Raw genomic sequence first — 27,227 nt, 5'->3', positions numbered from 1 at the left:
TGTGTGTCCTGCTTGTTCAGTTTAGGTAATTCATATGTCTCTAGAAACCTGTTGATGTCTTCAAGATTTTCTATTTTGTTGGAGTATAGATTTTCAAAATAGTTTCTAATTATGTTTTGTATTTCACTCGTGTCTGTTGTGATATTTTCTTGTTCATTCCAAATTTTAGTAATTTGGGTTTTCTCTCTCCTTCTCTTTGTTAGTGTGGCTAAGCGTTTATCGATTTTGTTTATTTTTTTCAAAGAACCACCTATTTATTTAGTCAATTTTTTTGATTGTCTCTTTTGTTCAATTTCATTGATTTCAGCTCTGATTTTAACTATTTCCTGTCTCCTACTACTTTTGGTGTTGCTCTGTTCTTTTTCTAGGACTTTGAGCTGTAGTGTTAGGTCATTTATTTGTTGATTTTTTTTCTTCTTTTATTAAATGTGCTCCATGAAATAAATTTCCTCTAAGAACTGCTTTCATAGTGTTCCAGAGATTTTGATATGTTTTTCTTTGTTCTCATTTACCTCTAGGAGTTTTTAATTTCCTTCCTGATATCTTATGTATCCATTCATCATACAATAACCTATTATTTAATCTCCAGGTGTTGGAGTAGTTTCTGTTTTTTACACTGTCATTTATTTCTAATTTCAATCCATTATGATGTGATAGAATACAAGGTAGTATCTCTATCTTCTTGTATTTGCTAACAGTAGCTTTGTGGCATAAAACATGGTCTATTTTAGAGAAGGATCCATGTGCTGCTGAGAAGAAAGTGTATTCACTCTTGCTTGGATGGTATATTCTATATATGTCTGCTAAGTCTAAATTATTGATTGTGTTATTGAGATCTATGGTTTCTTTGTTCAATTTTTGTCTGGAAGATCTGTCCAGTGGTGAGAGAGGTGTGTTAAAATCGCCTAGTATTATTGTGTTATGGTCTATTTGATTTCTGGAATTGAGAAGCATTTGTTTGACGTACATGGATGAGCCAATGTTTGGGGCATAGATGTTTATGATTGTTATATCTTGCTGATTTATGGTTCCCTTAAGCAGTGTGAAATGTCCTTCTTTATCCCTTCTGACTTACTTTGGCTTGAAGTCCACATTATCTGATATGGGGATGGATACTCCGGCTTTTTTACTGAGTCCATGTGTGTGGTATGGTTTTTTTCCCATCCTTTCACCTTTACTCTGTAGATGTCTTTTTCTATGAGATGAGACTCTTGCAGGCAGCATATTGTTGGATCTTTCTTTTTAATTCAATCTGCCAGCCTGTGTCTTTTGATTGATGAGTTTAGGCTATTAACATTTAGGGTTATTTTTGAGATATGATTCATATTCCCAGTCATTTGGCTTATTTTAGTTTTTAATTTGGCTTGGTTTCTCTTTTGAGTGGTTTTTCTCTAAGGAAGTTCCTCCCTTTGCTGACCTACGTTGTTGTTTTTCATTTCCTCCTCATGGAATATTTTGTTTAGAACATTCTGTAGCACAGGCTTTCTATTTGTAAATTCTTTTGAACTTTTGTTTATCATGAAAGGATTTAGATAATTGCTCAGTTGAGGCAATTATATTCTCTAACTCATATACTTGTCATTTCTCTAAGTGAGAACACTTAAAATATACTCTATTAATATTTATCAAAATATTAATATATTGTTGTTAGCTATAGTCATCACATTTTACAATATATCTCCTGAAAACTTTATTTCTATATAAGTGAAATTTTGAATCATTTTGTCAACATATCCCAAAACTACCACTTTCCCATTCTTTGGTAACTACTATTTTACTTTCTTCTATGAATTTGACATTTTTATATTTGAGCATATTAGAAATCATAGGGTATTTGTCTTTCTGGTTCTGGCTTATTTAACATAACATTCATTAGGTTCATCTGCTGTCACAAATGGTAGGATGTCTTTGGGAAGGATGAATAGTATTCCATTGTGTTTATGTACCCCATTTTCTTATCTATTCATCTATTAATGGGAATCTACATTTCTTCCATATCTTGGTTATTGTGAATAGTGCTATAATTAGCAAGAAATATGGGGTACAGAGGGGAGAGAGACATTTTACATAACAGGTATCAAAATATAGTAAGATAGAAGGAATGAGTTCTATTGCTCTGTAACATACTAAGGTAAATATAACCTATGATAATTTATGATATACTAGAGGAGAAGAATTTGAAGGTTTCAAAACATAAAAATGATAAAGACTTCAGATGATACATTGTATATGCATATCAAATTATTATACTACATTCCATAAATATATACCAATGTGATATGTTAGTTAAAAATATATAAAAGATGAGTGATAAAGCATCTGCAGCATTTTACATAGTGCCTCACATATAATATGCACATGAATGATTTTAGTTTGAAATTTTTTTTTTTGGTACTGGGGATTGAACTCAGAGGCATTCAACAAAAGAGCCACATCCCCAGTCCTTTTTTGATTTTTATTTAGAGACAGGGTCTCACTGAGTTGGCTTAACTCCTCGCTTTTGCTGAGACTGGCTTTGAACTTGAGATTCTCCTGCCTCAGCCCTTTGAGCCCCTGGGATTACAGGTTTGAGTCACTGTGCCTGGCTTTAGTTTGAATTTTTACAAACGGTTTTTTGCATAAATGCTCCATGATGATTTACTTGCCTATAGTTTATAAATTTTCTAACATTCATAATCATTTAAATTATCAGAAATTTAAATTGTTAGTGACAAGAAGCAATTAATCATTTTCAAGTTTCTAATTGAGAAAATAATTTAATTAAAATGAAGTCTTCATCATGCCCCCCAAAATATGCACATGATTCACAGAAACGTGACCATATTTGGTCTACTATGGTAAAAGTTTTTGATTTTGTTTGGTATGGTTTGTTTAAACATGGAAAACTGAGGCTGAAATCAAAATTATGCAGAAGACTGATGTCAATAAAGTGGCAGAGTAGACACTTGTATATTCTCATCTCACCAAAGAAACTTAGAAAGTCTAGCAGTAAATATCAAAAATAACATTGCCAGAACTCTAGAAAACAATTAAAGTTTTACACAAATGAAATGAACACTGAATTAAAAAAAGGGAAACTTGAAAATGTTACACAAATATTGTGGCATTTTTTACTTGCCCTTGCCACATTCCTAGCCTTGTGTACTGGCAATATAAAAGCAGTGAAAGTTATAATGAAACACCTACCTGTTTTGCTAGTATGATGCTTCACTCTGTTTCTAGAGGGAGCAAAGCAGACATTATTCGTAAATTATCACTTATGTCTATTATAATACATCTCAGATTTTAAATAATTTATTTTGATTCATTGTAAACCAATGGGATATATCTTGTTTCTCTGGTTTTACATGAAGTAGAGTCATAGCATTTGTGTAATCATATGTGTACATAGGGTTCAGATATTTTTGAAAGACTGATATAAGATGTTAATCTCTGATCATGGAAGAGATTGCTGAAAAGTGCTTCCAGGTGAACTGGAAAATCATAGATGCCAGGAGGGAAAGACAACTGGTCCAGACATACATTCAGTTTAAGACTAATTAAGTTTGTTGAAAGAATATCCCAAGTAGAATGAATCTGCAAACATTAGGAAGGTGTTTGATTTTATTGTCTTTTATTTCATTCCTTTTTTTTTTTTCAGCTCTTCAAATTCAAGGAAATCTCTGTCAGAACATTAGCTAAACATGAACTTATAAAATACACATCATTGATTGCACATGACCAAAAATAGTTTTGTAAAGAGTTTGGAAAAGCATCAAAACATAATTCTACAACATAGAGCAGTAGCAACCAGAATGATAAGTGAAGAACAACAAAGTAAATTCTGGTAAAGGAGAATTTCACCTTCAGTGTTTCTACATTAGAATATCAAAATGTATATTTTTGACCCAAAATTATGTCATAAGAAGTAACAGATAAGTATATCTTATACAAAGGAATGAAAGAAGTTGATGAAATCTATTCTTAGGCTTTTCGTTTAGTAGAAAAAAATTAAAACAATTATCTTAAATGCATACAAAGTTTCCCCAATCCCATTCCTCCCCCACAAAAAAGTAAATAAATAAATAAATAAAAAAGAACATGGAATTAAAGGAAATCAGTAAATTAATGAAAACAATCAGATATTATTAAACATAATTTATTTTTTAAAAAGACAAGAAAAGTAAACAGAATGAAAGGAAAATTCAATTGAGTTCATCAAGAGATTTGAGCAGGCAGAAGAAAAAAATCAGAAATCTTGAAGACAGGACAATTAGACTTACTGAATTTCGGGAATACAGTGTAAAAAAAGAGTCGACAAAAAAGGGAAATACAGAGTAAGTAAATGAATGAAAAACAATAAATAGAGACTGTGGGGCATCATTAATTGAAGAAATATATACATCATGGAATTTGCAGAAGCAGGGGAAGTTTAAAAGGGCAGAAAGAATACTTGAAGAATCAATGGCTGAAAACTTCTCAAAATATCTAAAGACATAGGCACATAAACCCAAGAAGCAATAAACTCAAAGTAAGGTCAATCTAAAGAGATGAACTTCTAATACATTTTAAATAAATGGTTAAAGTCAAAGGACAAAGAATGATGAAAGCAGCAAGAGAAAAATTATTGCTCAACTGAAATCAGAGAAGCTAAAAGACAAGAGAATATCATAATTAAAGTGCTGAAAAATGCCAACCCAGAATTCCATATCAGTAAAATTGTCCTTCAAGTGTGAGGAAAAAATGTAGACATTCTCAGATAAATAAATACTTGCTTAAGAATTTACTACCACTGATCTGCTTTATAACAAATACAGGGGTGTTTTTTGAGTTGAAGTAAAAGAACATTAACTTGAAGACACATGAAAAATTAAAGAGCTCTCGACAAGGTCAATGTATCGGCAGGTAAAAAAATTATTTTATATTTAGATGTTAATACCAATTTATTTCCTTACATGAGTTCAATTACAAATACATAATAAGGATAATAAATGTTTTCATACTACCAATATTTACAGATATAAATTGTGACAATGACATAAGGTGAGACAGAGCTCTATAGAAGCAGTGTTTTTATAGCTACCAAAGTTAAATGTGCATCGATACAAATTAGATTGTTATAGCTATAGGATAGTAAGTGTAATATCCATGATAATGAAAGAAAATATTTATATACATGAAAGGATATTATAAGGGAAAATATGGCATGTCCAAAAATAACTAAATAACAAATAAGGCAGTACTAGAGGAAATTAGGGAGAAAACTATAAAACATGAATTAATCTTTCCTTATTGATACATAATTTAAATGCAAATGAACTGAAGTCTTAAAAATATGGGTAGGAAGGGCAAGCAGAATACAATATCTAGTCATATTTTGTCTACAAAATATTATATTTAGTATCAAAGATATGGCTTTACAGGTGTAAATGATGTTCCATGTAAAATAGTAATAAAAGGAAAATAATGTAGCTATATAATATTGGAAAATACAGACTTTAAGACATGAACTGTTGCAAGGGGCAAGAGAAAGCATTATATGTTGATAAAAGTAGTAATTCACCATAAAGGTATGGCAATCATAAAATACATGCAGATAAAATATCAGCAGTCCTAAATATATAAAGCAAATATTGGGAGAATTGAAGGGAGAAATAAATATCAGTAATAGTCGAAAACTTCAATATCATACTTTCAATAATAAATAAAACAAGTAGAAGATCAATAACAGAAGAATTAATACCACAAAAAATTGAACTATGTGGACACATACAGAAAAATCCACTCAGAAACAAAAAGTGCATATCTTTCCTTGTGCACATGGAAAATTATCCAGAATAGATTACATTGTAGCACACAAAATACATTCTTATAAATTAAAAGATAGAAATCAAAATCATATATGTATTTATCATAGTGGAATGGAACTAGCAATGAACAGCAAAAGAAAACTGGAATTTTACAAAAAAAAACCCAGCATACTCTTAAATCATTAGTGGAATTAACATATATCTTGAAATGAAAGAAAATAAAAGAACAACATGTCCAAATGTATAAGATGCAGAAGAGAATTTATAAACTAATTTATAAACTAAGAGAATCTATAAGCCACTGCAATTACTCTACTAATTAAAAAGGAAAATTTCAAATAATCAGTGTAACTTCATATCTCTATGTACTTTAAAATTAAAGAGAGCAAACTAAGGCCCAAGTTAGAAGAGGTCAGGAAATTATATAGATTAGAGCAGAGATAAATAAGTTACAGAACATAAGAGTAGAGAATATAAACAAAACCTAAAGGTGGATGTTGAAGAAGATTAACAAAATTGACAAAATTTTAATTAGATTTACAAAGACAAAAGAGAATATGCAAAAGTGGATGCTTTGCTAGTGACCTTAAAAGTATAAATGAATTATAAGACAGTTTTACCAATATTAAATGTCTATGAATTAAATGACATAGATGAAATAGACAATTTCCTAGAATGACACAAATTATCTAAACTGATTCAGGAAGTAAAAATTCAGATTAGAACTATAACTAGTAAAGTAATTGAATTTTCTAAAAAACTCCATACTCAGAAACTTAGAGAAATTATAAGGGTATGAAAATGCATCGCATCAAAATATCGCTAAATACAAAATAAGGGTATACTGGAGAAAAATTAGGGGGAAGACTGTAAGGCATTTGTAGTTCTACCAAATATTTAAAGAAATTGAATTTAGAGTTCAAAATTAAATATACACATATATGTACACTTGGTGTTGGCATGGTGGAATAGTTGATAAAATAGGGAAATAATTTCTTTCAATAGTGGCAATGATACAACTATATTTCTGAATACAAAAGATTAAAACTGAATCATTGCCCAACATCATGTTTTTAATTTTTTTAAAAAAGCCCAGGACTAGATCGTTTCACTATAGAATTTGCCAAACATTTAAATAATTAATACCTTTCCTTTTCATATTCTTTCAAAACTATGGAACCAGCCTAGCTGTCCATCAACAGATGAACAGATGAATTTAATATGGCATATATACACAATGGAATTTTATTCAGTCATAAAGAAAACCAAAATTATGTCATCTGCAGGAAAATGAATGGAACATGAGACCATTATGTTAAGGGAAATAAACCAAAATCAGGTCAAGAGTCATATGTTTTCTCCCATATGTGGGAAGCTAGAGAGGAAAAAGGAAAAGTGGGGGAGGATCTCATTGAAAGCAAAGGTAGATCAGTAGAATAAAGAAGTAAGGACCTGGGGCTGTAGCTCAGTGATAGAGTGCTTGCCTAGCATGTGTGAGGCACTGGGTTCTATCCTGAGCACCACATAAAAATAAATAAAATAAAGGTATTGCATCCATCTACAACTAAAAATATTTTTTAAAAAGACTGTAATTTAGCTCGACAAAATTAAGGTCTACCATTCTATGGTTGATTCACAGGTGTTATTTTTAGTGCAGGTATTGTGTCCATCCACAACTGAAAAGAAATTTAAAAAAATAACAAAACCAGGGGGTGGGAGAAGAGGACAAATGGGGAGAAGTGCTGGCCAAATTATGTTGTTATATTGTGTGCATGTACTAACAGCAAATTCCACAATTAAGCATTGCACCAATAAAAATGTTGAAAAAAATATTGAAGAAGAAGGAATATTTTATAAATTCATTTTATAAATCTGGAATTATTTTGATACTAAAATTAGCTATAAGTTACACAAAAAATGAATGAAAAATATAAACCAATTTCCCTATTGAACAGAAATGTAAAATGTGTTAACAAAATACAAACCAATCAAATTCAATCATAAGTTTTAAGAGTCATAAACCATGATATAATGTGATTTATTCCTGGAATATGAGAATGTTTTTAAAAATATTTTTGGTTGTAGATGGACACAATATCTTTATTTTATTTATTTTTATGTGGTGCTGAAGATTGAATCCAGTGCCTTATGCATGTGAGGCAATCACTCCGCCACTGAGTTGTATCCCCAGCCCATGAGAATGATTTTCACATGTTAAAACAGTCAATATAATACACCTCAATGAAAGAATGAGAGTTCAAACCGATTCATTGGTCACTTCAATAGATGCAGGTAATATATTTAACAAAATTCCACCATCTTTCATGACCAAAACACTCAATAAATATGTTATGATATGAAATTACTGGAACATAATAAATCCATGGATGGAAAATTCACAGTTATAATCAATGGTAAAATCTGAAAACTTTTTGCTAAAATCAGGGAAAAGCAAGAATACCAAATTTTATCATTTCCTTCAACATTGTAATGGAAGTTCTAGCTAAAGCTATTGGCTAAGAAAAATCACTAAAATATAACCAAGTACAAGGCAAAGTTATTTATTTTTACAAATGGTATTATCTTTTATATGGAGAACTTTGAAGTTTTTTTTTAATTGTAAACAAACAGGATACATGTTGTTTCTCTGTATATGGAGTAAAGGCATACCATTTGTGTAATCATAAATTTACATAGGGTAATGGTGTTTGATTCATTCTGTTATTTTTTCCCTTCCCCCCATCCCTCCCACCCCTCTTTTCCCTCTAAACAGTCCTTTCTTCCTCCATTCTTGCCCCCCTCCCTAACCCTAACCCTAACCCTAACACTAACTCCTCCCACCCTCCCCCTTATGTGTCATCATCCACTTATCAGTGAGATCATTCGTCCTTTAGTTTTTTGAGATTGGCTTATCTCACTTAGCATGATATCCTCCAATTTCATCCATTTGCCTGCAAATGCCATAATTTTATTATTCTTTATGGTGGAGTTTCTAACTAAAATAATAAAAATAAAACTAAGGGTGAATAAGCAAACACAACAAAATTATAGGACAAAAATAACAGACAAAAATCAGTCGTATCTCTAAACATTTGCCATGAAAAACATCAAAAATAAAATTTAAGAAGCCCAATTCAATAATATAAAAAGTATAAAAATTTTAAATATAAACCTAACCAAGGAGGGAAACCTTGTGCAAAGAAAATATTTTAAAAGGAAGCTAAAATTTATAAATGGAAATCTATCTTGAGTTCATGGATTGAAAAATGGTTCTTATTTTCTAAAACACTTACGTATTATTAAAACATTCATGCTAAAAAGGTGTGATAAAGATTCAACACAGTTCCAAAATATCAATAGCATATTTTGCAGAAACAGACAAATTGCATCTAAAAGTCAAATGGATTCTCACAGCACTCTGAATAGCCAAGACAGTTTTGAAATGAAAGAACAACATTGGAGATGTCACATTTCCTGGTTTCAGAATGCATTACAAAGTCATCATAGTCAATCTGTGTAGAACTGGTAGAAAGAAAAAGTAGACCAGTGGAGTAGAATAGAGAGCCCAGAAATATAACCTAATGTATATGGTCAAATGATTTTTTACCAAGTTGTTTAGATCACTCAAGAAGGAAAAGGACAGTCTCTTTAATAAGTGGCATTGAGTGAATTGGATGTTCACTTGCAAAATAATAAAGTTGCATTCTTATTTCACACCATATCCTTATTTTAAGCCTTAATTCAAATAGCTTAAAAACCAAATGTGAGGCATAAAACCATAAAATTCCTGGGAGATGATCGTAAAAAAAAAGCACCATGAGTCTGAATTTGACAATGATTTCTTGGATATGAAGCAAAAAGTTCAAGAAAAAACAAAAGTAAAAACAAGTAAGTAAAACCACATTAAAACTAAAAATCTTTTGAGTAGCAAAGGAATATATCAGAAAGTAAAGAAACTAGCTACATAATGGACAAAGTATTTGCAAATTATTTATCTTTGACATAGGAATTAGTATACAGAATATATGAAAATTCCTACCAGTTGACAATAATAAAAAATAATTTGAATTAAACATGAGTAAAGTATTTTACTATATAATTCTTCAAACAAGACATACAAATGGCCAAAAAAGATGCTCAACATCAATTATTATAAAAGAAATAAAATAAAGTCACATGAATCATCACTTTATACTTATTAGGATAGTAATTATAAAAAACAGAAATCAATTGGAAATTGGAATCCTTGCACATGACTTTAGAAATGTAAAATATCTCAGCCAATATGAAAAACAGTATGGAGTCTTCTTTTTTCTTTATTAGTGCATTATGTTTATACATAATATTGGGGTTCATTTTAACATAATTATACAAACACAGCACATAATTTGTTCCAATTCAGTCTCCAATACTTCCCATTTCCCTTTTTTCCTCCCTCCTCAGATTCCTTTCTTCCACTGGACTGGTTCTTCTGTTATTTTTTTATAGTATTTTTAATTAGTGCATTATAGATATACATAAAGGTGAAATTCACTGTGATATTTTTATATACGTACATAAGATAGTATGTTCAATTTACTTCCACCATTACTCTCATTTTCTAACCATCCTTCCTGCCCTTCAATCCTCTTCCTCTACTCCACTGATCTACTTTCATGTGATCACCCCCGAGGCCCGCATTTTCCTCTTATTTTGGTCTAACAAATGAGAGACAACATGTGACTCTTGATTTTTTGAGTTCTATTTATTTCATTTAGCATCAAATTATCCAGTTTCAACCATTTGCCAGAAAATGCCATAACTTAATTCTACTTAATCATTGAGTAAAATTACATTTCTTATAGATACCACATTTTCTTGATTCATGCTCACATGGGATGATTCCTTTACTTGGCTATTGTTAATCATGCTGCTAAAAACATTGATGTGGCCATGTCATTGCAGTATGCTGACTTTAGGTTTTTTGGATAAATATTGAGGAGTGGAATAGCTGGGTCATATGGTGGTTCCATTCCTAGTTTTTTGAAGAATAGCCATATTGCTCTCTAGAAAGGTTGTACTAATTTGCAGTCCCATCAACAATGTATGAGACTATGTTTTCCCCACATCCTTGCCAGCTTTGATCACTTGTATTCTTGATAATTTCCATTCTGACTTGAATGACATTAAATCTCAGTGTAGTTTTGGTTTGCATTTCTCTGATTGTTAGAGATGTTGAACATTTTTTTTCATAAATTTATTGTTCTTTTTTATTTCTTCTTTTGAGAAGTGTCTCTTTAGCTCTTTTGTGCATTTAATTAATTGTTTTTTTAGGTGTTTTTGAATGCTTTATATATTCTGGATACTAATCCCCTCTGTGAAGGGTAGATGGTAAAGATCTCCCATTCTGTGGTTGCTCTCTTCATGATCTTAATTGCTTCCTTTGTTGTACAGACACTTTTATAATTTGATGCCATCATACTCATTGATTCTTGTTTTTATTCTTTTTATTATTCTTGTACTTTAAGTTAGACAATGTCTGTGCTTGTTGGAGCAGTGAATCTATGTTTTCTTCTAGCAGGTGAAACATTTCTGATTTAGTTCACATATCTTTGATCCACTTTGAGTTGACCTTTGCGCAGGGAGAGAGTTACCCATCTAGTTTAATTCTTCTAAATATGGATATTGAGTTTTCTCATACCTTTGACATGTTTGGCAAGCATCAGAAAACTATGTATGTGCATTTATTTCTGTGTCTTCTATTCTATTCCATTAGTCTTCATGTGTGTTTTGGTGTCAATATCTTGATTTTTCTGTTATTATGGCTCTAATATTATTTGAGTTCTTGTGATGTCTCCAACATTGCTGTTCTTGCTCCCAATTGCTTTGGCTATTCTGGGCCTCTTATTCTTCTGAATGAATTTTAGTTCTGTGAAGAATGTCATTGGTATTTTCAGAGGAATTGAATTAGATCTGTATAACCTTTTTGGTAGTATGACCATTTTGATAATGTTAATTCTGCCTATTCAAGAACGATGGAGATTTTTCCATCTTCTAAGGTATTCATTGATTTATTTCTTCATTGTTCTATAGTTTTCATTGTATAGGACTTTCACATCCTTGGTTAAATTTATTAAAAAATATTTTCTTTTTAGACATTAATTTTAAGAGGATAGTTTTCTGATTTCTTCTCATCAGATTCATTATTGAAATATATAAGAGATTGATTTATGCAAGTTGACATTGTACCCTGCTACTTTCTTGAATTTGTTTATGAGCTCTAAAAGTCTTCTGGTGGAGTTTTTGTCAGTCAAATAAAGGAACATGTCACCAGCAAACAATTTTACTTCTTCTTTTCTACTTGCATTCATTTAATTTCCTTCTCTTGCATGAGGGACTATATGGAATAGGAATGGTGAGAGTGGACGGATCCTAGTCTTGTTTCTTTCTCTTTTCTTTTTTAGAGAAAACCCTTTCAGTTTTTCTACATTCAGCATGATATTGGCCTTGGGTTTGTAGTATGCACACTTTACAATGTTGAGATAAATTCCTTATATCCATAGTTTCTTTAGTGTTTTAAATATGAATGAGAACTTGATGTGACAAATGTTTTCTTCTGCATCTACTGAGATAATTATATGATTTTTTTCCTTAACTCTATTTATGTGGTGTATGCTAAACCAGTCTTCCAACCTTGGGATGAAATCTATTTGATCATGATGTATTATCTTCTTAATATGTGTTGAATATTGTTTGCCACTATTTTATTATGGATCTTTGTATTTATATTCATCAGGGATATTGCTCTGAAATTTTCTTTCCTTAATATGTCTTTGCCTGGTTTTGGTGTTGGCGTGATTCTGGATTCATAAAATGAATTCGACAGTATTTCATTCTTTTATATTTCATGGATTAATCTGAGGAGGACTAGTATTGGTTCTTCTTTAAAGGTCTGGTAGAACTTAGCTGAGAATCCATTGAGTCCAGGGGGGTTTTCTTTGTTGGAATATTTTAATAGCAGCTTCAATTTCATTGTTTGAAAGAGATCTTTTTAAGTGTTCCATATCCTCCTGGTTCAATTTCTGCAAGTCATATGTGACTAAGAATTTGTTAATATCTTCAACAATTTTAGTTTTTTGGAGTATACATTTTCAAAATATGTTCTAATCATCCTCTTGGCTTCAGAAGTGTGTATGTTGATATCTCCTTCTTCATCTCTTTTCTGTTGATTTGGTTTCTTTCTTTCTCTCTCTCTCTCTCTCTCTCTCTCTCTCTCTCTCTCTCTGTCTTTAGTTTGGCTAAGGGTTATCAGTCTTTTTATATTTCAAAAAATCTGGTGCATTAATCATTTGTATTCTTTATTCTCAATATCATCTAAGATCTTAATTATTTCATGTCTTGTACTGAGTCTGGAATTCATTTATTTTCTTTTTCTAGGACCTTGGGGAATAAAGTTAGATTTTTTACTTGGTATTTTTATATTTTTAATGTTTAAACTTAGTGCTATAAACTTTCCTCTTAGAACTGCTTTCATACTGACCCAGATATTGATATGTTGTTTATCCTCATTTGTTTCTAAGAATTTTTTATTTCTTCCTTGATATCTTCTGTCAAACCATTCCTCATTCAAAGGCATATTACTTAATCTCAAGTTGTTAATGGCTGTTGTTCTTTTTCTTGTCATTGATTTCTAATTTTATTCCATTATGTTATGATAGGATGCCAGGTATTAGCTTTTATTTTTCTATTTGATATGATTTACTTTGTACCCTAAAACATGATCTATTTTAAATAAAGTTCACGTTACTGAAAAGTAAGTAAACTCAGTCATTGATAAATAAAATAAGCTATAGCTTTCTGGTGCATCCATTGATTAAATATTTTTTGTTATTTCTGAAGAGTCATAGGTTTTATCTGTATAACCTACCTCATGGTGAAAGAGGTGTGTTGAAACCCCCCATTTCTATTGTATTGAGTCCTATTTGATTCTCTATTGAAAATTGTTATTTGCATAGGTGCATTGTTGTTTGTGGCATATATATTTATAATCACTATATCTTCTTGTTGAATAATCCCCTTCGCCAGTATGAAGTGACCTTCCTGTCTCTTCTGATTAATTTTGGTTGGAATTCTAGCTTGTCTGATGTGAGAATAGCTACCTCAACTTACTTTTCATTTCCATTTGCATGGTGTATCTTTTTTCATTCTTTCACCTTTAGTCTGTGGATGTCTTTGCCTGTAAATTCAGGCTCTTTTATAAAACATATGTTTTGATATTGTTTTTGATTCAATCTGCCAATCTATATGTTATTATTGGAGAGGTTAGACCATTCACATTTAATTTTAATATATAGATGATTTTGATTTCCTGCAATTTTGATTTATTCCTAATGCTTAATTCAGATCTAATTCTCCTTTGAGTATTCCTCTAGTGTTGTTTATCTCTATGTTGGTTTTCATTTTTATTTTTCATTTCTTTTGCATGTAGCATTTCATTGATTATGTTTTGTAGTTCAGGCTTAGTATTTATGAATTCTTTTAGTTTCTGCTTATCTTAGCAAGTTTTTATTTCATATTCACTTATGAAATATAGTTTTACTGGATAAGGTAATCTTGATTGGCACTCATTTTCTTTCAGGGCTTTGTATGTATTATTCCAAGCCTGCCAGGCTACTAAGGTCTGAAAAGAGAAACCAGTTGAAATTTGAATTGGCTTATCTCTAAATGTCTTCTGCCATTTTCCCTTTCAAATTCTACTTTAATTCTGTATATTAGGTATTTTAATTATACTCTGTCTTGGAGAAGATTTTTCCTCTTGAGGTTCTATAAGAATATTGTATTTTGGTTTCCATATCATTCCTAAAATTTGAAAATAAAATTCTTCTGATATTATTTCATTAAGAAAGTTTTGAATTCCTTTATTTTGTAATTTGGAACCTTCATCCATTCAATGATTCTTAATGTGTTCTTTTAATATTATCTTAGATTTCTTGAATATTCTGGTCAAGGTCTCTTAGTATCTTTTCTTTATTCTTGATTTTATATTCAAGATTATATACTTCAAGGTCTAAGAATCTGTTTTCTATGTGGTCTGATATTTTCTGATACTTTCAACTACATTTTTAATTTGGTTTATTGAGTGTTGCATTTCCAAGATTTGTTTGGTTCTTTTTTATGGATTCTCTGACTCTTTATTGAAATAATTTTCATTTTTCTAAGTTAATTCTGTACATCTTGTATTAGCTCATTAACCATTTTAACTATGAATTTTCTAAATTCTTTCCCAACATTTCTTCCTCTGTGATATCAACAGAATCAACTATTGAAGTGTTGTGGGCTGTTTTCTGTGTTTTGTTCCCCCTTTTTTTTTCCTTTGTTAGTATAACTAGGTATCTTCCTGGATGACTGTATTTTCTACTTTTATGCAACAGACTATTTTATGACCTTTTCCTCTTATGAGCCCTGGGCTGAGAAAATATCAAAATACTGATACTGTGACTCAGTGAGAGTCATCTGCTGTTTCCAGTATAAGCACAACATTTATTGACTTTTGGGGTACCTGACATTCTGCCTATGAATCTTCTATAACCTTTGTAGTAGAGAAACTTAGGCCACCTGAACATAGCAGATAGATCCTAGAAATGGATTCAAAGAATCTGGATTCTTCTTAAAAATTGTACCTAGAAACATATGATCTAGGCATCCTATTTATCAGCATTTAACTAAAGGATTTAAAATTGGATCCCTAAAATAAATTCCTAATCCTATGTTCATTGAAGCATTATTTGCAATACCTAAGTGGTAAAAACAATGTGAGTGGAAAAAAAATATTGTAAATACAATTAATATAAAGCTTTTAAGCTCTAAAAAGAAGGAAACCTTTCATATTCAACAACATGGATTCTACTTGATATTAAATTCAATAAGCCATTTATAAATGATGGAATACTGCATGATTCCATGTATATGAGATATGTAAAATAGTAAAACTTTGAAAAACAGAAAATAGAATGGTGGTTGCCAGGGTCTGGAAATAAGAGAAAATGAGTTTATTTTTGATGAGTATAGACTATCATTTAAGCAACATGAAAAAGATCTAAGATCCTCTCTTCAACATTGGATATACAGTTAATAGTGTACTCTGCACTTAATTTGTTAAGATGTATATACATCATGTAATGGGTTTTTATCACAATAAAAATAAATTTGAGGATGTTGTCGAAAAGTTGGAACTCTCATGTATTTATTGCTGGTGGGAATATAAAATACCACAGCTTCTGTGGAAAACGAATTGACCATACATCAATAAAGCTATAGGTAGAATTACCCCTTTTTATTATTTTTATTTAGCTTTTAATTTTTTACAGACTGCATTTTGGTTCATTGTACACAAATGGGGTACATCATTTTGTTTCTATGGTTGTACACAATGCAGATTCATACCATTTGTATAATCATACATGTACATAGGGCAATGATGTCTGTTTCATTTCACCATTTTTCATACCCCCTCCCTCTCATTTTCTTCTACATATTCTAAAGTTCCCCCATTATTCTCTCATTCTCCACCCTCACCCCCATTATATATCATCCTCCACTTATCAGGGAAAACATTCGGCCTTTGGTTTTGGGGGCTTGGCTTATTTCACTTAGCATGATATTATCCAATTCTATCCATTTATTTGCAAATGCCTTATTATTCTTCTTTATGGCTGAATAGTATTCCATTGTGTATATATACCAGAGTTTCTGTATCCATTCATCTGTTGAAGGGCATCTAGGTTGGTTCCACAATCTAGCTATTGTGAACTGAGCTGCTATAAACATTGATGTGGCTGTGTTACTGTAGTTTCTGTGCCATTTGACTCTACAATTATACTCCTAATTATATATGCCTTAAATTAATGAAAGCAGAATCTCAGATATTTGGTGCATTATTCTTAAAAGTGAATTTCTGGAAGCAAAGTATCCATCAGCAGATGAATCATAAACAAAATGTGGTATGTACATACAATATGATATTTTTAACTCATAGAAAGTTTTGGGGTTCTGGTTCAAGTCAAAGTATATGAATGAACCTTAAAATCATTATGTTGAGTGAAAAAATACAGAAACAAAAGGGAAAACTTTTATGAATTCTACTTTACATTATGTCTAGAATATACAAGCTCATAGAGACAGAAAACAGATTAGAGCTTATTGGTAACTTTGAGCATAGTGGAATAGGTAATCACAATTGATAACTGAAGTAATTCTGGAGGTTGAAGAAAATTTTGAAATACTAGTGATGATTGTCCAAAACTGTCATTGTGAATATTATTATGCTACTTAGTTGCACATTTTAAAATGGTTAAAAGGGTAAATGTGTGATATATATTTTCCCTAATATAAATATTAATAATTTACTATTCACAGTTTTAATGGTTGAATTGCATCGTTTTTGAATTATATTCTGGTACAGTTGTTAAAATTATTTGTAGTCACTAGAATTTCTCTATTAGTACACAAGTGTTCCTGTATATATATGTGGGTAGTGATAATGATGGTAGGGATGTAGTGTTTTAATCTCTACATAAAATGTGTCTAATATTTGATAATATTCATGTATTTTTCAACCATCGTACAATAATTTCAGAAATTTTCATTTATTTTACCAACAAAGAAGTATTTTTCAAGTACAACACAAAGGAGTACATATTCTTCAACTTAACAGCAGCTAACTTTTTATTCATTAAATTTGAAATGTTCCTTCAATAAACATGACTAGAAATTATTTATAAATATTATAAATTTGTGTGGTTAAGCAACCTCCTCTTCAGAAAATTAACAGTTGGAAATAATCTTAAGCATCTTTGAGTTCAATGTTTTCTATGATGCTTGGATTCACCAGGCATGAATTTGTGTCACTATTAAATTTTATCTAATCCTTTTCATCTCAATTTTATTTAAATAACTTTTTTTAAAAAAATACAAGATTAAGTAATGAAATTGCAAATTCTGGTCTTCTTTTGAAATTGTTGTTGAAACCAGAGAGAAAGATCCATTAATTTATTATTAACTTGCTTACTATAATTTGTACAATCTTGACCTCAGCAATTAGGTTAAATCTACTCTGTTCTGATTTCTTTCCAAAATAGCAACTGCAAATGAAACTGGTTTAGGACCTCATAAGGGCAGCAATGTATTTACTGAGGATAAATGAATGAATGAAAATGGATCTCCTTTTACTCTCTAATCAAGCACAGCTTTTTGAGTTCAATAATACAAATTGCCTAAGGTTCTGGTATTTAAATAGAATTTTAAATGAAATTTATTACAAAGTAAATTTGCTCTCTTTGATATTTCTCCTGCCAATTAAATATTATCATTTTATTTGCATGGTATTATGGCTTTCTATCCTTCCAGCCTGAAAGTTTTCTGTGTAGTCACTGCATTTTGAATGAAGTGAGGAAATGTGTGCGTGTGCATGTGTGTGTATGTGTGTTTGTGTTTGTGTGTGTATGTGTTTGTCTTTTTTTGTGTGTGTGTGCGTGCATTTTATGTTGGGATTATCTTTTATATTATATAAGAAGATAATTTATCTAAATTTAAAGTGAGTTTATTTGGTTTGATTACAAACATTATTGACTATAATAGCCTGTGCTTTTATTAACCATTTTATATCTTCTATCACAGAGGTTCTAGTTACTCAAGTTTATTCAGTAGTCCAGTATTTTCTTCATATTATGGATCTCATTAGAAATACAGATTATTGCTGGCCATGATGCTGCACATCTGTAATCCCAGCACTTGGGAAGTTGAAGCAGGAGGATCACAAGTTCAAAGCCAGCCTCAGCAACTGTGTGAGAGCCTAAGCAACTTAGTGAGACTTTGTCTCAAAATAAAAACTAAAAAGGGCTTGGGATGTAGCTCAGTTGTATTCTGGGTTTAATCCTCAGTATAGAAAGAAAAAAAGAAAAAGAAATGCAGATAACTGAACACTAGCCTAAATCTATAGCACCAGAATCTGCATTTGTATGACTGATTCACCTATCCATTAAAGCTTGAAAATATTACATAGCCATGTAGTCTTTATTAATTAACTTTGGTTTGAACAAACTCAACAACTAGTAGCTTAAAGAAACAATATATTTACTTACTCATGATTCTATGTGTAGTGAATTTCAGTGTAATTCATCTGGCATAGTTTTTCTCTGTAGTTATTCTCCCTTATGTGTTTGTAGTTAACTGGATGCTGATATTCACCACTTGAATATCCAGAAGTTGACTGCTTATCAACTTATTTCATCCATTCAGTATTTCTCTTTTTTAATTGAGTAATTTAATCTATTTATATTAAAAGTAATTAAAGATAGATAAGATCTTACTCATGCCATTATGCAACTCGTTTCCTAGTGTTTTGTTGTATTTCCTTTCTTCCTTTTTATAACTTTCCTTGGTGGTTAAGTTAATCACACTAGTAATGTATTTTGATTCCTTATTATTTTTGACATGTCATTTAATTGTGCTTTGTTGTTACTATGAGATGTTCCAAAACATCTTTTGATTAAAATAAGCTATTTTAAAATGATAGCAACTTTATATGATCATAAAGATTAGAACAGAAATCAAAGAACAAGAAAAAGTGTAGTCATAAAAAAACTGCAGTAGCATTTCATTGCTACCCACATTTTGAATTTTTCATATCTCATTTTACATCTTTCTACTACATTGCATAACACTTGAAATACTAGTGTAGTTATTTTGTTTTGTTCTTTATTCTTCATACTAAACATATGAATGGTTTATGTACCATGCTTATAAAATTAGAGCATTCTGAATTTGCTTGCATAATTACCCTTACCAGTATGTTCTATACTATCTTATGCTTTCTTCTTTCTCAATAATGTATCTATTTTTCAATTTGAAGTACTTCCTTTAGCATTTTTAATAGAGCATTTCTGGTGGAGATATATTCTCTCCATTTTCATTTGTCTGGAGAAATCTTCATCCTTAAAGAAAACTTTGGTGGGTATAGTGATCTTGGGCAACAATTTCCTATTTCCTTCAGTAGTGTAATAAATACTCTGATGTCACTGTCTTGCAGTCATAAGGATTCTGCTTAGAAGTTATCTGTCAGGATAATTGGGGCAATTTAGGTTTTATTATTTCTTTTCTCTTGGAGCCTTGGAAATCTTTGTATTTTACATGTGAGAGCTTGATTATGTCATTGGGTAGACTTGATTGAGATAAGTTGAAACGTGACCCCTGAGCTTCTTTTACCTGGATATTTGTATTCTTCTCTAAGTTCTGACAAGACACCTACTATTTTTTAAAGTTTTCTACCCCTTTAGCATATCCAAGACCTTCTTAATTCCAAGTAACTAAAATATTTGTTATTTTTATATTGTTCCAAAATTACCATAATCTTTCTTCTTTCCTGTTCATTAGGTTTTTTCCTTTATTCTCCCCCGACTGTGTATTTTCAAATAGCCTATCTTGTAGCTCACTAATTTTCTACTTTTGTTTATATATTCTGCTATAGATCCTATTATGTTTTGAATTTTGTGAGTATATTTTTCAACTCAGGAATTTGTTTTTAAAAATTGTTTCCATCTCTTTGTTAAGTTTCATTGTTATAATATTGAAATGTTTCTCCATGTTTCCTCAAATTCACTGAGTTTTCTTAAATCTAATGTTTTAAATTTTCTATATGAGAATTTGAATTTTAAATCAGTTCTCCCATACTGATTGCTTCCTGGTAAGTTTGTGTCACCTCATGTTGACAGAGGTTATGGTTTCCTAAACTTTTGATAGTTGTTGGCATATAATATCAGGTATTTATTATAGGGTTCTGGAATGGCTTTGTCTATGCCTCTGTTTCCAGAAATTATGTGCATGTTTATTTATTTTTTCTAAGAAGTAGTCACTTCCACTATTTCAACACTAGATGTTGTCTATGTCAAGATTTGCCAGGAATCTAATGTTGTTGGGTTGTCACTGTTAGACTACTGAAGGAAAATCCAAACCCAGGTTTGCCCCAAATGCTCTGTTTGTGTACAAGTTATAAATAAGTAGGAAAGTACCTCAAAAAAGTAGTCTTTCCTCCACAAGCCTTTCACTTGTACTTCAGTAGGCCTTGATGCCTCATCAGAGTTTCTGACCTGTGTTTAGACACTTCAGAATTCTGATTGGCACTATGCAGAATCACTGTGTATGAACGAGTCCTAGACCCCTATTTCTCATCTGCAGCTATTAAAGTCATCAAGATGAGATACATCCTGAGCTCACAGGCTACCAAGACCAGTACAACCACTTAGTTAAATGTGTTAGCTCTGATGTTAGTTATTATTATATGTATAATTGTGAGCATTTGTGCATAGCTTATTAGTAATTCTTTCAGTCAGAAATAGAATATAACCAGAATAATAGTTCCTATAGGAAATTTAATTTTGTTGATTTTACTGTACTTAAGATGTAAGTTATTTTTGTTATTTGTGATTAGATCATGATCTCTATATTTCCTTTGCCTATGAAAAGGAAGAGGCCATGAAGATTTCAGTAAACCAATTAATGATTGAACAAACATAGAATTAGTCCATTTGTTCCACTTTCATGAATTATGTCTACTTTACATGGGACAGAGTAAATATTAGTGAATTAATTTTGTATTAATTAGAATGCAGGAGTGTTTGGATATTTTGTATAGTGGTATTGCTTTGTAGTAGATGGAAAAAAATGATAAAAGGTACTTTGCATATCTGTGTCCATACCCTCATGTGATCAAACTGAAGCTCCCCTCATCAAAAGATGCTCTTGTAGGTCTTCAATTGATCAGATATAAATTCTGCATTGGACTATATAACTTATTTTGTTCAAAGGATTAGCAAACATGATGCATGCATGGATCACTGTGGAATATTAATTTTAGATCTTTGAATTTATACCAAGAAGAGGGATAGCTGGGTCATATGGTGGTTCCACTTCCAGTCTTTGAGTATAACCATATTGCTTTCCAAAGTGGATCTAATAATCTTCAGAGCAGCAACAAAGTTTAAGTGTACCTTCTCTCCACAGTCTCACCAGGACTTATCATTGTTTGTATTCTTGATAATCACTATTTTGACTGGAGTGAGATGAAATCTCACTGTAGTTTGATTTGTATTTCCCTGAATTGCCAAGGATGTTGAATATTTTCATATATTTGTTGGCCATTTGAATTTCTTTTGATAAATGACTCTAGATATTTTGCCATTTATTGAGTGGGTTACTGGTTTTGTAAATTTTTTTTGTTCTTTCTTTTCCCAAGAGAAAATTAATAGCCAGAATAGTATGTGAACATATGGTTAATAGAAATTGTATTCTATATCACTAAAAATCTCTATAAACATTTCCATATTCATTAAAATAGTTGAAACAGTTGGCCACATAGATTTGATATGGGGTCTACATTCATGTAATTTTCATTTTTAATTTAGTTTTTCTTGCATAATGAAAGAATTGTCACCCCCTTACTTCTGCTACCTGATATAAAGAAATGCTCCCAGCCAGTCATTGTTTTAAATAGTTCTTATTCATTTTTAACCAGTGCCATACAATAAAATAATATGAAAAAGTAAATAATATTGTCATACCATATTTCATTTAGTTTGTGGAGTGGGAAAATTTATTAATTACATTCATTCCTATAGATTTTATTTTTAAAAAATCACCATAAAAATAGAGATTTCTTTTTTTAAAATTATACATTCCTTTTTTTTTTGAGGGACTCAATACCTATGGCAAAGGAAAGATCAGATTATTGTGAATATGGAAAATAAATAGGGAAATTATAGGGGTATAGCCTCATAAAAATTCTCTGGTAAATTCCTGCTTTTACTGAAGAGAAATGGAACTTTCACTGTAGGATTGTTTTATGGATGAATTGTAATTGTGAAGAAATTTTACTGAGTTGATTAGTAGTCACTTTGTTTCCTGGATTAAGATTGAAACAAAGAAGCTACTTATACTCTCTGCCATTATTTTTGTTTATCTAAGAACATAGAGGCATCATACATAGAGACTTTCACTATGTTTTAAAAGCAAATGACAATGTAGGGTCAATATATATAAGATTTATTTGTGATTGTTTTTGCATATATATACTCTTTTCTTAGTAAGCTGTATTATTTTGTTGTAATTGATCAGCACTTCTATGATGATAATATATGTACATAACAGGGAGAAACCAGTCAGAACGAATGCATTTGATGAATATTAATTGAGAAGCTACTATGTGCCAAAAACTATTGTAATTTTTGGGGATATAGAAATGGCCAAATATGCACATATGAATACCAATATAGAGAAAATTAGAGGACAATTAAAATGTAGCAATTTAAAAATAGATTTGTGTGAATACAGTGTGATATTTTCTCAAGCACATAATTGAACATTAACTAAAATGTCGATAATTTGGGTTTCTACAAAGACACCTATATAACAAAAAATTTAACTTGGGATTATATAATTGATGAACTACACATTGATTGTTGATATATGTACTTTTTTTCTTTTCTTTTCGTTTTAGTACCAGGGATTGAACCCAGGGTCACTTACCAATGGAGCCACAACCCCAAACATTATTTTTTCTACTTTAAGACAGGGTCTCCCTAAGTTGTTAAGGGATTTGCTTAATTGCTGTGACTGGCCTTGAACTTGAGATCCTTCTGCCTCAGCCTCCCAAGTTGCTTTGATTATAGCCAGCACCATGCTTGACTAAGTGCAATATCTTAAGTACTCTAATGTCCATTTGTCTTAGGATTCATTTTAAGTAGGCTAGACCAAAGTTTTAAATTGATGAAAAAATGATGTGTATTAATGAATGTTTGATTTCTTTAATAGGTAGAGATGATGCTATAATGGTAGTTATATTAATGTTATATTGTTTTTTTAATAATTTATGATAAGTGCCCACATGAATGATATTATTTCTTTATTTAATAAGTACTAACAGTATATAATATCATTTTATTTTCAAATATGAGGCTGAGATTTACAGTTTTAAGTAACTTTTCCAAGGTCTCAAAACTATTAAATTGTATAGTTTGATTTCTTACTTACATTATTGACATGCTCTCTTTTGATTTATATTTATGTGACCTGATACTCTAGCTAAAACACTTAGTGACACATTCCCATTGATCTTCATCCATAATTTAGCCCATTTTCAGAAGGGTCAATTTCCATCTCCTCTCTCACAGAAGTATTCATAAGAGAGGAATCCACCTTTTAGTTATCTCAGTCAATTCTTGCTATTTCATAGAAGAATGGGAGGGATGTCCTTATTCAGATTTTTCTCATTACTCCAGACATAGCATCCTTCCTGAAATAAAGCAATTTTCTCCACTAAATTTTCAACAATTAACACTACTTTTTAATTGAAGTATTTACCAATAAGGTGGGCTAATTTTAGGGAGAATATTGAAATAATGACAAAAAATATCATAAGTGAACATTTGTCTAGCAACCTTTCTGTGGCATTATGCTAAGTACTTTCCCAAAATTGTATTTTATTACCCATAATTTAATTTTGATTTATATACTATCAATTTGTCTTTTAGTAGAAACTAAAGAACTGTTTTTGAGAAGGACTAAATAACTTCCCAAAGATCACACATATAGTAAATGATGAAGCTAGAATTCATTAGTAACCAAATGTAATGCAATAGAAGAAAAGATAAAGCTCGAAAGATATACAGATTCAAAAGACAAATTGCAATTGTAGATGAATACTCTAATTGGAACATATTAATGTGAACTATTTTTATTAAAACTCTAAAAATTCGTGCAGGATTAGGATAACTAGAAACTATAGAATTTGTCTTAAATAGGTTAGAACAAATATCTAGAAGAAAACAATATGAAGAGAATGCTTTGGTAAGCATATTTTGTACAGGAACTTTGTTTTGCGTTGATAGAGATCTGAATGGTATAGGTTTGTGATTATAGGTAGAGCATAGATAACATGTTTTAATAAAAGTATCATTCAGATCAATACTTCTATACTTTCCTTATGATTTTAATAAGGTGGATATAGGTTGTGCCAAAACTGTCATTTTTGTTTAGGTTTCAAGGATTTGCATCTCTTGTAGATCATATTTACATAACATTGAATAATAATAGCAAAAAATTTTTAATGCACAGTTACATGCATTTTCTCATCTAATCATAACTATCACTGAATGTATGTGTGTATATATATACACAAATTTATATATACACACAAATATAAAAATAAATGCATGTAGTTATGTGAATATTTATATACGTACTTATTTTATGTATTTATTTTTCATATTTCAGCTTTGGAAAAGTCAAAAAATTAACTCATCTAAGATAATACAATGAGTAAATGATGGAGCCAGGATTGATAAATTATATTTCCTGCATATTCTGCAGTCAGGGAAAATGTGTTTGGGGATACTGTTATAAGATAAATTCCAGCAGAATGACAATGTTGTTACATATTTTATCACTTGTTGCCTGAATTTGGACTGTTATTATCATTATTATTATTTTCAGCTTGGTTATTGCAACAGCTTTCTCTGATTTCATCTAGCTCTAGTCTACTCATTGCAGTGAAAAATATCACTTTGCTGCTTAGAGCTCTTCAATTTTACCCCAACACCTACAAATTAGATCAAATTTTTAGTGCGATAAATGAAACCCTTCATATTCTGACATCTATCTAGATTGACAATCATATCATCCATCAGTCACTTGGTACCATGTTTCTGATAACATATGCTATCTTGCAATTCAGTTCATTAGAATGTCTGTTAGTCTCTTTTGTCCTCTAATGGGAAGGACTCATACTGCTTTTAAAGACTCAATTATTACTTTTTCTTACAAGGCATTCTTGAACTTTACTGTCACTCTCAGGCAAGGAGTTTTACTCCTTCTCATAAAGCATTCTGTACTTAAACAAATTTTATAGTATTCTGATTGATTTATCCAAGTTTTTCTTCTCTTTACTGGGAAAAGCAGGAAAAAAAATTTCTATACACTCAAGAAGTGGCAAAGTTTAAGATTTATAATAGGTTCTGAATAAATATTTGCTAAAGTAATTAAAGAAAGAATGAATGAATGTTGGATGAATGGATATTTTGGAGAGATTAATGTTTTAAAATCATACACTCATATTTAAAATACCTTGGCAAAAATAAAGCAAATCCTTAAACTCTCATGCATTTGAATCATTGAATTTAAAATATTTGCTTTTTTGAGTTTTCTGTTTTCTAACTTACTATGAAAAATACCTTCAAACTTTTACAAATATTTGATATCTGAAAGTAATAAGAAGGTCTTCAGATAAGCATAATTTGGAGATTTCTGATGAACCTCATACTGTCCTCAAAAAAGTCCTCAAGTTTTTAATAGAGAGAAGATAAACAATTAAACTGTATGGAATTGTCTTTACTTTGCTGAAATACTTACAATTTCTATAAGAAACAATAGGATATAAATTATGGTGGAAATCCTCACAATGATGGCTTTTCCATTTGGCCTGGACTTTCTGTTTCACTATGCCTTAGGAGTAAATGATCATACTGTAATCAGCTACCTATTGATACTTGTCTTAATGAAAGATGAAATGTCATGCATACTTCCAAGATTCATTGCTAAAGAACATGTAAATTTATGAAGTTCATTCCTTCCCACCAGTCACTATTTTCACATGCAGAAAAAGAAATACATAATGGCTAAAATTATCTACATATTTTCATTTAACTAAATTAATAATTGAAAATATAAAATATTATATTCATTTATGATCAAGGGTCAACTCTGGATAACCATAGACCCTGTGCAGTCAAAGCAAACGGAATTAATGAAAACAGGAACTTCCCACAAGAGTTTAAATATTTTTTCCTTCTATTACTAGCCATTTACTTTGGAGATTTCAAAAATAGAATATGTTTTCCTAATGAATTGATTTTTCTAAGCCAACATTTTGTTTTGTTTAACCTTTTTATCCTTCCACTTCCCATGTGAAACATAAAGTCAGTAAATTTCTACTTGTGGGCCAATCACTTTACATACAAACTCTGTCAAAAGTATTCACAAAGATATACAAATAGTAATACGATTTGACAGTTAATTCAAAAGTGGAATCCCACAATTAAATAAAAAAATCAAACTTGGCTAATGTATTCACACATCCTCAAACTCAAACCTGAAAGACATATAAGGAAAGGTGTTTTCAGTGAACTATCAATTAGAACAATGTTAGTTTGGAGAAAATTTGCCCATATACTTTGTCACAATTAATTTACTTCCAATGATAAATAAGTGTCACATTTTGTAAATGATTTGTTTTCATATTTTGTCTTCAACAAAGATTATTTAAGTAAAGAAGGACAAAAGTCTTGAGTATAGGGTCTGATGTAACTTCCACTGAAAACCATACCAGTCTTACCCAGTTAGAAAACAATATTT

Source organism: Sciurus vulgaris (genome assembly GCF_902686455.1).
Source record: "Sciurus vulgaris genome assembly, chromosome: X".
NCBI classification, from domain to species: domain Eukaryota; kingdom Metazoa; phylum Chordata; class Mammalia; order Rodentia; family Sciuridae; genus Sciurus; species Sciurus vulgaris.
This window is presented reverse-complemented; position numbering follows the sequence as displayed.